The 13,993-nt window shown below is 40.0% G+C and overlaps 1 protein-coding gene across 1 annotated transcript in view; it reads right to left on the bottom strand.

Annotated features, from left to right (window-relative positions):
• PALS1 (protein associated with LIN7 1, MAGUK p55 family member) overlaps positions 1–6,826 on the bottom strand; it is a 74,391-nt gene extending 67,565 nt beyond the window's left edge. Inside the window, exon 1 of the mRNA XM_080808420.1 lies at positions 6,574–6,826. The gene's annotated coding sequence lies outside the window, so the exon portion shown is untranslated. The remainder of the gene's footprint in view (positions 1–6,573) is intronic.
• Between the last annotated feature and the right edge of the window lie 7,167 nt (positions 6,827–13,993).

Here is a 13,993-nt window from a genome sequence, read left to right as displayed (position 1 = left end):
GTAAAGACCCCAGGAAAAGCAAGAAAAAGCCATTTGCAAATTTATCCGTTAGTATCTATACCTTTATAGAAAAGTTAATCAAGAACACGTGAAAGTTAGACCCACCCAATTAAACACATTTATGGCCAACATAGGATAAATGGAATTGTGTTTTGAATCTCAAATTCTATCACATTATAGGGGGTGACTAGGTTAGAGCAGTCTCTAGTATTAAGCTCACAAGCAAAGCTAAAGTTTAAACAAGTAAATGATAAAAGTCCAAATTGGGACAAGCATCTACTCTGGGTCATTTTAAGCAGTGAGATACTAAGATAAAGACAACACCTCCTACCCTTAAGGAGCTTGCAATTTACAGATTCAAGATTCTTCACTTTAATTCAAGTATGTCTTAAACACTAAATCAGAAGCAGCTTTCCTCCAAAAGTTTTCATATTACCAAAAAAACACATTGTTAAAACAAGCCTTAAGATAGGCTAAAATATAGGCAAAGTAGAAAAATCCAAGGGCTTTGGAGTCATATAAACTGAATTCAAATCCTTGCTATCACTTGCAATAAGACTCTGGATAAAACAGTTAATCTCTCTGAGCCTGTTTCCTCACTTGTAAAAGGGAGAATATGGATAAAAACCTTACAATGTAGCAGTTAATATTTAAAATATATACAAAGGACATATACTGTGTAACACATTAAGAGACAGGGCAAGGAATACTGTTATAGTAACAGGGGAAAGCAGAAAATACTGTGATTTAGCCAAATGACTTACTACTCTTACCATAAAGTTTAAGTGTAAAAGGAGAAGCTATAAATATGTAAATGACTAAGATATATACAGAACACTGTCCCTTCAAGATGCCTACAAAGAATTATCAAATTTCCTTTCATAAACTCGTATCTTGATTACTTTTAAAGTGAATCATTTTGAAAAACATCTGCAGGTCACTTGTATAATCCTTAGATGAATCACATGTAACATTAGTTCAAATTTTGAAAATTAATCAGTGTAAGTCTTCATATTAACAGATTAAACATAAGAATTCCACGTGATTATCTCAATACATATAGAAAATGCATTTGACAAAATTCAACATCTACTCATGATAAAAATCCTAGGCAACACCTCGGAGGAAACTTCCTTAACCTGATTGAGAGAATCTCTGAAATTACCTACAGCTAAGATCATATTTATAATTTTTTAAAAAGATTTGTTTTAGAGAAAGCGAGCAAGTGAGTGTGGGGGTGGCGGGGGAGGAAGAGAGAATCTCAAGTAGATTCCCCACAAAGCAGGGACCCCCAGGGCAGGTCTCAATCTTAGGACACTGAGATCATGACCCAAGCTGAAATCAAGAGTTGGATGCTTAACAGACTGAGCCACGCAGGTACCCCAGCTAACATATTTAAAGGTGAGAGACTAAATGTTTTCCCTTTAAGACTGCAAACAAGGCAAAGATGTATCATTTCATTACTCTATTCAAACATCTCACTAGAATGTGAGATGTGCAGTAAGTGCAATAAATCAAGGAAAAGAAAAAAGCATATACATTAGAAAGAAACAATTCTTTATCCAAAGACAGGTCTACTTAGAAAATCCTAAGAAATCTACCCCCCAAAAAACCCCCTAGAACTAATAAATGAGTTTGGTAAAAACCGAGGATACAAAGTCACTACAAAAGAAATCAACTGTAATTCCATATACTAGCAATGGTCAATTGGAAACTCACTTTTTTTTTTAAAGAGTTTATTTATTTATTTATTTATTTATTTTTTAAAGATTTAACCCATTTATTTGACAGACAGAGATCACAAGTAGGCAGAGAGGCAGGCAGAGAGAGAGGAAGGGAAGCAGGCTCCCCGCTGAGCAGAGAGCCCGACGCGGGGCTCGATCCCAGGACCCTGGGATCATGACCTGAGCCGAAGGCAGAGGCTTTAACCCACTGAGCCACCCAGGTGCCCCATAAAGAGTTTATTTATTTATTTGACAGAGTGTGTGCACAAGCAGGGGGAGCAGCAGGCAGACAGAAAGGGAGAAGCAGGCTCCCTGTTCTGTGGGGATACAGGGCTCCATCCCAGGACTTGGGGGATCATGACCTGAGCCAAAGGAAGATGCTTAACCGACTAAGACACCCAGGTGCCCCAAAACCCACTTTTTTTTTTTTAAGACTGCATATTACAGGACCAAAAAACTGAATTACTTAGGTATAGATTCAATAAAATAGTTGCGGGATCTATATGCTGATAACGATGAAACACTAATGAAAGGAAGCAAAGACCTAAATAAGTGGAGAAAAACACTATTTCATAAACTGGAAAACTCAACTTTGTTAAAATGTCAATTATCCTCAAGTCGATCTATTGATTAAACTCAATCCTAATAAAAACCCTAGCAGATTTTTTTGTGGATATCGAGCTAATCCTAACATTTATATGGAAAGGCAAAAGAACTAAAATAGCTACAGTAATTTTTTGAAAAGAATGAAGTTGGGGAACTCACATTACCTGATTTCCAGACTCTAAAACTACAGCAATCAAGACACTGATACTGGCAAAAGATAAGGATATCAATTAAACACAAGAGTCTAGAAACAGACCCACAAAAATGTAGCAAAATGGTGTTTGATGGGGACACAAAGGCAATGCCATGGAGAAAGGACAATCTTTTCAACAAATGGTCATGGAACAACTGGACAAATGAATGAAACTAGACCCCAAATTCTCTTTATATAAAAATTAACTCAAAATGAAACACAGATCTAAATGTAAAATATAAAACTGTAATACTTGTAAAAGAAAACATAGAAGAAACCTTTGTAACTTGGATTGGACAAAAACTGCTTATACAGAATGTCAAAAGATCCATAAAAAAATAGATACTTTGGACTTCATCAAAATATAAAACCTCTGTACTTCAAAAACCACTGTTAGGAGGATGTAAAAAGGCAAGCAACAGACTGGAGAAAATCTTTGTAAATCACCTGGTGGACAAAGGACTAGGAAAAACTCTCAAAACTAGACATTTAGAAAATTCAGTTTTAAAATGGACAAAAGATTTCGCTTCACCAAAGATGATACATAGATGGCAGATAAGCATATGAAAAGATACTCAACACCATTAGTCATGAGAAAATGCAAATAAAAACCACAGTGAGAAACTGCTACAAACCTATCAAAATGTAAAACAAAAAAAAATGACCACACAAAGTGATGAGGATGTAAAGTAACTGCAACATTCTTCATACATTGCTGGTAGGAATACAAAGCAGTTCAGCCTCTTTGGAAAACAGTTTGCTGTTTTAACAAATTACCACAAACTTAGCTGTTTAAAAACAACACAAATTTACTATTTTACTCTTTGTACATTAAAAATCTGACCTACGCCTCTCTGGGCTAAAATCATGATGTTAGCAGAGCTGAGTTCTCTTTTGGAGGCTCCAAGTGTTAATCCATTTTCCTAGCCTTTTCCAGCTTCTAGAGACCACATGCCTTAGTGTACGGCTCTTCTCCCCATCCTCAAAACCGAGAACTCTTCATCTCTCTGCAGTGGCTTCTGTTGTTAGATCTTTTTTCCCTACTCTACTACTTCTCTCTTTCTCTTTTAAGGACATTGGATTACTATTGTGGGTAAACCAGCATACTCTCCCTATTTTAAAGTCAACTGATTAGCAACCTTAATTCCACTGCAACTTTGTCTTTGCTATAACCTAGTTTATTCGTAGGTTCAAGGGATTAGGATATTTTTATGGGCCCTTATTCTGCCTACCACAGACCATTTTTTAAGTAAACCTACACTTACCATATAACCCAGAAAGGAAGACTTATGTTCACACAAAAACCTGTTCCCAGAGATTTATAGCAACTTTTTCAGAGTTTTTTTGTTTTTTGTTTTTTTTTAATTTAAAAACTAACTCAGCTCTCCTTCAACTGGTGAACAAACTGTGGTACATCCCTACAATAGAATACTACATTCAGCAGTAAAACAGAAGGAATTGCTGATATGCTCACAATATGAATACTCAACTGTATTATGCTAAATGAAAGAAACCAGACTCAAAAGGCTAGATACTGAATGATTCCATTTATAGGATAGTCTAGAAAAGAGAGACTACAGGGAAAGACAGTAGATCATTAATTGCCAAGGATTACAGGTGATGGAAGGAAGGGTTGATTACAGAAGAAAGCAGCTGCTTAAGGGAATTTTATAGGTGCTGGACCTATACTTGATTTTGGTAGTTACACAGCTCTGCATTTATCAAAACAATTGTACAACAAAAACTGTACAGAAACAAAACAAAATTTCATTTCATGTAACTTAAAAATAAAGTTAAAATCTTTTTAAAACAAGGAAAATGAAACATTTATCAGATTGGCAGAAATTTAAAAATCTGACCATGCCAATCTGACAACTCCAAGTGTGGGCAAAGATGATTTATATACTGTTAGCAAGAACGTAACTTGTTAAACTTTAGAGGATAATTTGGCTGCAGCTAGTAAAACTGAAAATGCACATCAACCTATGGCCCAGCAATTCCAATTAGGGTACGTAACCCTCACACATGTGCCAGAGGAGACATGCACAAAGATATTCACTAAACATTGCCTGAAATACTGAAAAACTGAAAACAACCCTTTCACAGGGGAATGACCTAATGGTTGTCAGTGGTTATTAAAATAAGAGAGAAACGAAAAGAAAGAAAATGAAAAGAATCAATCTGCTAGATACAGGATTTTGAGAAGAATAATTTATTGGTTTATCTAATAATAGTATACAGTGAAAAGAGCACCGTACTTGGAATCTGGAGACACGTATTTTAGCATTTAGTTTCAACTCTGCCACTAAAAAGCAGTCAAACTATGGGCTACTTAACTCTACAGACCTCACTTCCTTTTCCTGGAAAATGAAGAGGTTAAGCTATACAACATTACGATTACTTCCTAGCTCAGGAATCCTGTGATTCAATAAATATATAGTCAAATATTATATTCTAAAGAACCTATGTTGAGAAAATATTTCTCCCAGACACCCTGCAATCAGAAACTATCAGAGAAATAGAGCATCTTAGTATACTGATACATAAAATGGATCAAATTTCTTGTTATGTTTGTGCTGAACTTTTTAATCAAGATCATAAGTCAGAAAGAGCATATAAACACCTAAACCCACCATACCGACTCAGGTTACCTTCAAATAAAACTCTTCCATTTCAATATTCTAAAGCAAATTAATATTATAATGAGTCCATCTTTACTTGTCAAGTTCAGGTGTGTCTAGTCAAAAGTCATTTAAATATATGGTAAAATTTACTTGGTCCTTTTTAGCAAAGGTAACAATGAACTGCTTTTCGTATTTTTGCCTGTTTCATCTATAAAGATCTTACATTATAATTTAATAGCTTCAGCCCACTACAATTTAAAGAGCCTTTTAAGACTTCATATGCCATGTCCACAGGGAACTAGTAAAAAACCAGTAGTTCATAATTCAAAAAAGCTTACTTAACAATTTCATTACCACCAATACTTAAACTTCAAAGACACGAATAACCACATGTCATTTGTTCCTAGTGCAGAATTTAATAGGTTATTAACTTCTGGTATAATCCAAAGGCATAATTAGGATACCACCATTAAAGCATGAAATCACTTTTTTAAAAATCAGAAACATTAACGCCTTTTACCTTGTCAGGAAAAATAAAAATTTCCAAAGTCCCGTTTCACAGGATTTCCAAATCTTAATTCTCAAAATTCTAAAGGAGTACGAGACAAAACATACACTGTATGCTACTTCTTAAAACCTCTCAGCTATCAGATTTTAATTTTAGCGCCAACTGCCAAGAAAAACCTTCCTACCGAAACCTAAATTCGGCACACATTACTGTAAGCCAATCAACTAAACAGAAGGTGAGTTGTTATTATTATTAGGAAGTTACATAATTTGCGCCAGAGATTGTTTAAAGCGTATTTCATTAAATGAGGGTTACAATAATTTACAGGCTTCGAAGTTCACCTTGCATACTTCAAGTAAATTATCAGAAACCATTAACGAGATTAGGTTTTTCTTTAAAAGTGGACACAAGGAAGTAGGAACTGTTTATTCGTTTAAAGAACGCAATAAGCACCGAATACCAGGAGCTGAGTCAGGCAGAGGAACGCTGACTACATTCCGTCTCCCAAAGGAAAGTGTTCGTCCCACCGATTTCCCCCGCCGGGCCTTAGAGGGAGTCCCGGGATTTGTGAACCCGGGCGCGGGGGAAGCAGAGGACAAGGAATTCCCTGGCTTGTCCCCCGTAACTCGGGCCGGGCTGGCTGCAGCCCCCGCTAAGGTGGTCCCAACGCCAAGGCAGAGGGAGCGGGCGGGGCCGGGCAGCGTCCCCCGCCGAGGGACAAAGGTTGGGCTCACGCCCTCTGCGACCAGCCGCGGCTCCCGCCGTCCGGGGCAGCCAGCGGAGCAGCCCCCGGTCCCGCTCCGGCCGAGAGAGAGGCGTGTGGGGGAGGGGAGGAGCCCCGCCGCCCCCCCCCCTCACGCGCTCCCCGGGACCTGTTGATTAAGATCTCCACACAGACGACGCTGGTCCGCCTCTTACCTCTGCGCCACCGCGGGCCGCCGATCCTCCCGCCCCGGCCGCTCCCACACACTGCACAAACGACAGCTCCCCTGCGGCACTTAAAATACCGGATAAAGAATCCAGAAACTCCCGATTCCCCACCTCACAATCCTTAGACCCCGCCTCCGCCCCACCGCCAGTCGCCGCCGTCGCCGCCGCCAGCGACTCACTCCACCTCGAGACCGCGCGAGACCGGCCCCCGCGGCCGCCGCGAGACCGCGCACGCGCCCCCGGGACGCTGGCGCAGCGGGCGCGCCTATCCCAGCTCCTCCTGGGCGCGCCCCGCCCGCTGCTAGGCCGAGAGGCTGGCGCGGTTCGCCCAATCCTGAGCCGGCGTGGAGAGAGGGCCCACTCATTGGTCTCCTCCGCAGCCCCAGCGGCGGGTCGCGCGCACTCGCGCACCTCTAAGTGAAGCTGGAACTGCTTCGTGCTCGCCGGCGCCGGGGCTCTGTGCGGACGTGAGGTTTTCCCGAGACGCAGTCGGATGCGGGCTGCTGTCGGGAGAGCCCTTGACCTTCCTCTCCCTCGAGGTCCTTCAGTTCCTGAAGAAAATCTGATTCCCCTTGAGGCAACTCCTGTGTCCTGTGAGGCACGTCACACAATCTAATATTTGTTTAAAGAAGAACCACGACGTAATTAAACACCTGGATGTGTATAAGGTCCCCGCAGGATTCTCTGCTACTGCAGAAGACGCCAAAAAGCTAGCAGCTAGGATGGAGTTCTGAAAACCAGAAAGGAAGGATGCCAAGGGCTGCAGCAGTTTCACAAAACTTAGTGACCTGGGCCAACTCACATGCAGTGCAAGGAAAGCCAGATAAAGTCTTCAAGATTCCTTAGGAACTGTTAGCCCCATCCAAAAAGAGAAAAAAAAAAAAAATTAGTGTGTAGTGACCTATTTGTTCTTACCTGCATAAAATAAGTAATAATTCAAGAAGTTTCCTCTAGCTCCTCCACGAGTTCTTCCTTAGCACAGTTTCTCATTCTTAGGGCCACCGACATTTGGGCCAGATAATTTGTTGTGGGGGCTGTTCTGTACGTTGTAAGATGTTCAACAGCATCCCTGGGCTCTACTTGCTGGATGGCAAGAGCATCACTACCCCCATTGGTGACCATCAAAATATCTCTAGACAATGGCAAAATTCCCCTGGGTGGCAAAAATCACCTTCTGTTAAGAACCACTGACCTGGAGCGCCTGGATGGATCAATGAGTGAAGCGTTTGCCTTCGGCTCAGGTCATGATCCCAGGGTCCTAGGATGGAGTCCCATATCGGGCTCCCTGCTCAGGGGGAGGCTGCTTCTCCCTCTCCCTCGTTTACTGCTCCCTCTGCTAGTGCTCTCTCTCTCTCTCTCTCAAATAAATAAATAAAACCTGGGGGGAGGGGGGAGAAGAACCACTGACCTACCTGTTCAAAGAAAAGGCCTCTTTAGAAAGATAGTCACTATTTACCAATAAATTCCAATTGCCTGGCCCCAAGCAGTTTTGCAAAACCCCCCACCCAAATGAACCCTCCAGCTACCTAGACTTGCTTCCCCAGCTGCTTGGACTCCTCTGTCGCAGGACCCCACCCTAATAAAATGATGATCACTATCTGCATGAAATGACAGCTACTGATCTCAAAATATGTGGAAATGCCTTTGTAAAATGTTATACAAATACTACTTTTAATTCCTAAAGCTATTTTCATTTTATTTTTTTTTAAGATTTTATTTATTTGACAGAGAGAGAGAGAGACAGCAAGAAAGGGAACACAGCAGGAGGAGTGGGAGAGGGAGAAGCAGGCTCCCCACTGAGCAGGGGCTCCATCCCAGGACTCTGAGTTCATGACCTGAGTCCAAGGCAGCCACCTAACAACTGAGCCACCCAGGCACCCCGAGGCATTTTCGTTTTAAAAGAAGGTAGATCCAATGGCAGATAGAAAATTTATTCTCTGCTAAATAGAGACATTCCCCAAATCCCCAAATCATTCAATTTACTGATCTCGTATGCAAAAAATGAAGGATAGCTGGAAGAGTGGAAAGTATAGAAACTGGAGGCAAGGTAATTAGATTTGAGATAGAGCTTTGAAGATTACTAGTTCTGTGATCTGATGATACCACTGGGATGCATGACAGGTTTCCTGGGCCTAAATTTTCTCACCTGTAATATGATGAGTTAACTACTTCTTGTTGTTGTTGTTATTTTCTAGTTGTAAGATTCTAGTAGCCTCTGCATATGGAATCTAACATAGATAGTTTAGGGGGGTCAAGAAAATATAATATTCATCCTCAAATAGAATGAAGTGGTATTCTGTGATTTAAAGCCTCCAAAGAAAGTTACTCATTCTTGGCGCAAGGCAGTTCACCCACTGAGTCACTCTGGCAAATTTGTAACTAAGTATTTTGGGTGAGTAGTAAAAGCCAAACTGTCAAGCGTATAGTAGAAAAGTCAAGTGTATAGTAGAGAGTAACCATAGTTAAATATCCTTCTGCCTTCCTCATTTTGGCACCTGCTTAACCCACTCTTTGCCAACAATCTCTATTGTATGTTTATATAATACAATTTTATACCAATGTTATACCATTTTATTTCATTCAAGGCTTGGGGAAATATATTAACATTTCATTTCAGCCATTTGCAACAGGTTTGAAATCTCAGTTTTCAAGATTCTACTACTCACTATTATATGTAAAATCCTTGACTAAAGCTATTGATTATATCCCTTTGGTTTTATCACTTCTATGTACTAGTGAAAGCTGAGTTTCCATAACTGAATTAGCAGCCTAATTTCTTATAATTTTATGAACCAGATGATCAGAAATAATGTAAATTTAAAAAGGGAAGTCTGGTTGGTTCAGTCGGAAGACCATGCAACTTTTGATCTCTGGATTGTGAGTTTTAGCTCCAAACTGAGTGTAAAGATTATTTAAAAAGAAGAAGGAGGAGGAGGAGGAGGAGGAGGAGGAAGAGGAGGAGGAGGAGGAGGAGAAAGAACGTAGATTTTTTTAAATATAAGAGAGAGGGAAAGAAAGGTTTTTCTTTTTTTAAAGATTTTTTATTTATTATTTGACAGAGAGAGACGCAGTGAGAGAGGGAACACAAACAGGGGGAGTGGGAGAGGGAGAAGCAGACTTCCAGCTGATCAGGGAGCCCAATGCAGGGCTCAATCCTAGGACCGTGGGATCATGACCCCAGCCAAAGGCAGATGCAGGCACCCCGAAAGAATGTAAATTAAAAGAATACTCACTGATTCATATATGAGAAGTTATGAAAAAAGCAATTAGGGGCGCCTGGGTGGCTCAGTGGGTTAAGCCTCTGCCTTCGGCTCAGGTCATGATCTCAGAGTCCCCCTGCTTCCCCCCTCCCTGTCTGCCTCTCTGCCTACCTGTGATCTCTCTCTCTGTCAAATAAATAAATACAATCTTTAAAAAAAAGCAATTAGTAGGTATATTAATTAACTACATATCTTAAAAAGTGTTAAATATATTTTTAAAAAAACCCAACAAATCATAAACTTCAAATTTCATTGGGTTTAGTTATTATTTTGATGTGCTATAGTATTTCCTAACCTTTCCTAAATCTAGCTAAAAAATAATTGTCTCTAAGCTGAGGACATTATGCAGCTGTTACTATGTGGAATGGGAGGTCCCACTGTCTAAGGTTAGCAGCAGTATCATTTCGTACAGGTCAGTATCATTTAACTCAAATAACTTTAATATTCACCCATTAATTCAAAAAAAGTATACTGAGTATTTCCTATGTGCTAAGCACTGTGCTGTAAGGAATTAAAATATGTGATAGTTCCTATCCTGGAGGAATTTATAGTAAGCTGGGGAAAGGGACAAGACAAGTCCATATAGGTAAAATACAATGGAAAGTATGGAAAATGAAAATAAAGTTCTCTGTGGATTCAAAGATAAAGTCTTTTACCAGGAGAAGCTTTACTATTTAATGATGGGAACAGAGAAAGGGACAGGTAATAAGCTATTATGAAAATACACACAATAAAAGGAAAACCAAGATCTTGTGCATGGCTTTAAAAAGATGGGCATAGTGCTCGCTTCAGCAGCACATATACTAAAATAATAATAAAAAGATGGGCATAAAACTTTTTATTGATCTGAATGAGTGAAAGCACACAAAGAAAAGCATGGGCTTATTATGGGAACAACAAGTAGTCAACAATAACTTCAGGGTAGGATATTCGACATTTAGGATGTTAGTCATTTATCACACTTGCATTGGTTCCTTCCTTGGCTGGTCCTGGGCTACGCTGGGGATGAGTAGACAAATAAAACATGGTCCTGGGGAAATTTGATTCTGAAAAGAGGAGATAGGCAAATTTGGAGCTTGGAAATTTTTAATGAAGGAAAGACCAAAACTGAATGCCAAGAGAAAGGAAATCATGTTTGTTCTCCTTGAAAATGGCTGTAAAATTACCCCTATCTTTTCCTCACCAAGCTCCCAATCAAATCCCTGCTTTGTTTGTACAACAAATCTCAGCGGCTGCTTTAATTTGCATAAATATGTGAATACCTGTGACTTGCTAGGGGGTGGTATCTGTGCTGAACTCCAGGGTTGAACTTAAATGCCTCTTTTATCCTCTCTTGGACCCACTCTGAGCCTTAACTCCACCACTGCTTCAAAACAGCCTTTGTCAAAGTCACTGATTAGAGCCGCTTTGTTAAATGCAAAGGTCAGTGTTGAGTTTGCTCATCTTCCTTATCTGCCAGCAGCAGATGGTTTGATGGTATGGGGCATTCTCTCCATTTTGTCCTCTGTGCTCTGGAAACATCATTCAAGCTTCTCTTCCTACCCACTGTAACCTCCTTTTCATCTCCTTGCTGGTTCTTTATCTCCCTGAATGCTAACAATTAGAGTGACCCAGGACTCTAAACAGTCAATATTTACTTATCTGCCTGGCTTTGAATCCCCTCTCTATCACTTGGGGCCATTTGATCAAAAGGAAATCACTTAATTTCTCTGAGATTCAGTTTCCTCATTTATAAATTGAGGATAATGAAAGTTGCTACCTCCCACGATGGTTGTGAATACTAAATGAATTATATATATAAAGTGCTTAAAACAGTGCCCTTCAATGTATGCATTAACAATTTGTCCTTATTCTTTTTTTTAAAGATTTTATTTATTTATGTGACAGACAGAGAGAGAGCACAACCAGAGGGAGCAGCAGAGGGAGAGGGAGAAGCAGGTTCCCGGCTGAGCAAGGAGCCCGATGCGGAACTTGATCCCAGAACCCTGGGATCATGACCCGCGCTGAAAGCAGAGGCTTAATCATCTGAGCCACCCAGTAGTCCCCCTTATTCTTTTTTTTAAAAAAGATTTTATTTGTTTATTTGAAAGAGAGAGAGAGGGAGAGAGAAAAGCAGACCCCCCACTGAGCAAAGAGCCTGATGCAGAACTTGATCCCAGGACCCTGGGATCATGACCTGAGCCTAAGGCAGACACCTAACTGACTGAGCCACCCACGCACCTGACTTGTCTTTATTTTTATCAGGCTCTTTATCCTTCACTCTCTACATGATTTCATCTGATCTCATGGCTTTAAATTCCATCTATACACTGTCAACTTTAAACTGATCTCTAGCCTGAACTTCTGTCTCAAACTCCAGAATCATACAGTTCAATGCTGACTCAACATCTCCATTAGGATTTCTAATGAACATTACAAATTTAACATGTCAGAACTTTTTATTTTTGTCCAGTTTTCCTCATTTCAGTTTATGGTGATGCTACCTATTTCAGTTGTTTTGGCTTTCCTTCACATAGCCCATCCAATCCACCAGGAATTCCTTTTATTTATACCTTTAAGATATACCCAGAATCTAAACACTTCTCACCAACCCCACTGCTCCCACCCTACTCAAAGACATCATCACCTTTCGTCTGGATTACTGCAATAGGCTCTTTCCCACCCATAAATTTTCTCTTAATACTACAGCCAGAGTGATTCTGCTAAAATAAAAGTGAAATCAAATCACTGCTGTGCTCAATAGTGTATAATCCGACATGATCTCCCTGACCTCACCTTTCTTCTCTTTCCCTTTCTCATTTCAGACCAGCCACACTGGTGATTTTGCTGCTCTTTACATATTCCCACAGCTTCTGCCTCGAAACCTCTGCATTCAGTATTTCTTATCCCAGAAATATCCAATCTCCACATGCCTACTCTCTCTCACTTTCTTCAGGTCTCGTTTCAAATGTTATCAGTGAACTTCATTATTTCTCATGCCCTACCTCCCAGCACTCCATACCCTCCTTCCCAAACTTCGTTTTTCATTATAATTATTCACCATCTGACATATTACATATTTATTATCTATCTCCCCAAAGTAGAATGTAAACTCCATGAGGGCAAGGACTTTGCTTATTTTATGCATCACTACTTATTTTTACAATTTCCAAGAATCTAAAACAGTATCTGACATATAGATAGCACTTGATAAATATTTGTTGAATGAATGTCTTAATGAAAGAAACGGACATAAGTAAGTGGAATAGGGATGATGAAAAAGTCAAAGAAAAAACTTCAGCTTTGTCAAATGTTTGGCCTGTGACTAGCCTATCTCAGCAATAACTTCTGTCTAAACACAGCTATTTTTGTTCCTAAGTGGAGGTCTGGGTGGGGAAGGAAGAAGACAGCATGGCAAATGCAAAGAGAAAAGGGAAAAGAAAACTATTTGCTCATTACCACCTGCCTCCTATGCTTCATGGTTCATTCCAGCCATTGTAATAATCCCTCATTTAATTCATACAGCTGAAAATTAGAAAGCAGAAAGCTCCTTCAAAAGTCAAAATCAGTTGCACTTACATTTTATTCCTGAACTTCCACCATATCTTGTTTCTAACATCTAACAGATTACTATTATACATGTGACCCTTTAATGGATGTGTTGGTTCAAAACATACCCCTGCCATGAGACAGCATCAGGGAAGTCAGTCAGGAACAGTTTCCAGTGGAAATTACAGATCAGATGAAGGAAGTAGTTCTAACTAGGAATTTGCAAAACCTCAGTAGAAACGGATATCTTGGACTTACAAAATTTACAGAAGGTGAAACCAAAATAAAATGAGAGGGCCAGAGGACCTGTTTAAGAAGGTGAAACCAATTTATAAAGACAAATCAGAACAGTGGTTGTATGGGGTGAAGGCGGGCTGGAGTGAATTAATTGCAAAGTGGTACAAGGAAAGTGATTTGCTTAAATGAAATCACATAGGATGTATTTACACCCAGTGTGGGGCTTGAACTCATGGCCTGGAGATCAAGCATCACATGCTCTGCTGACTGAGCCAGCGAGGTGCCCTCATGTTTTCTGTTTATATCTGACTTCTTTCCCTCAGTAGGATGTTTCTAAGAGTCATTCGTGTTGTTGTTGCACTATTTGTTTTTTGTTGTTATTA

The sequence above is a fragment of the Martes martes genome, assembly GCF_963455335.1.
Source record: "Martes martes genome assembly, chromosome: 7".
NCBI lineage: Eukaryota > Metazoa > Chordata > Mammalia > Carnivora > Mustelidae > Martes > Martes martes.
This window is presented reverse-complemented; position numbering and strand designations above follow the sequence as displayed.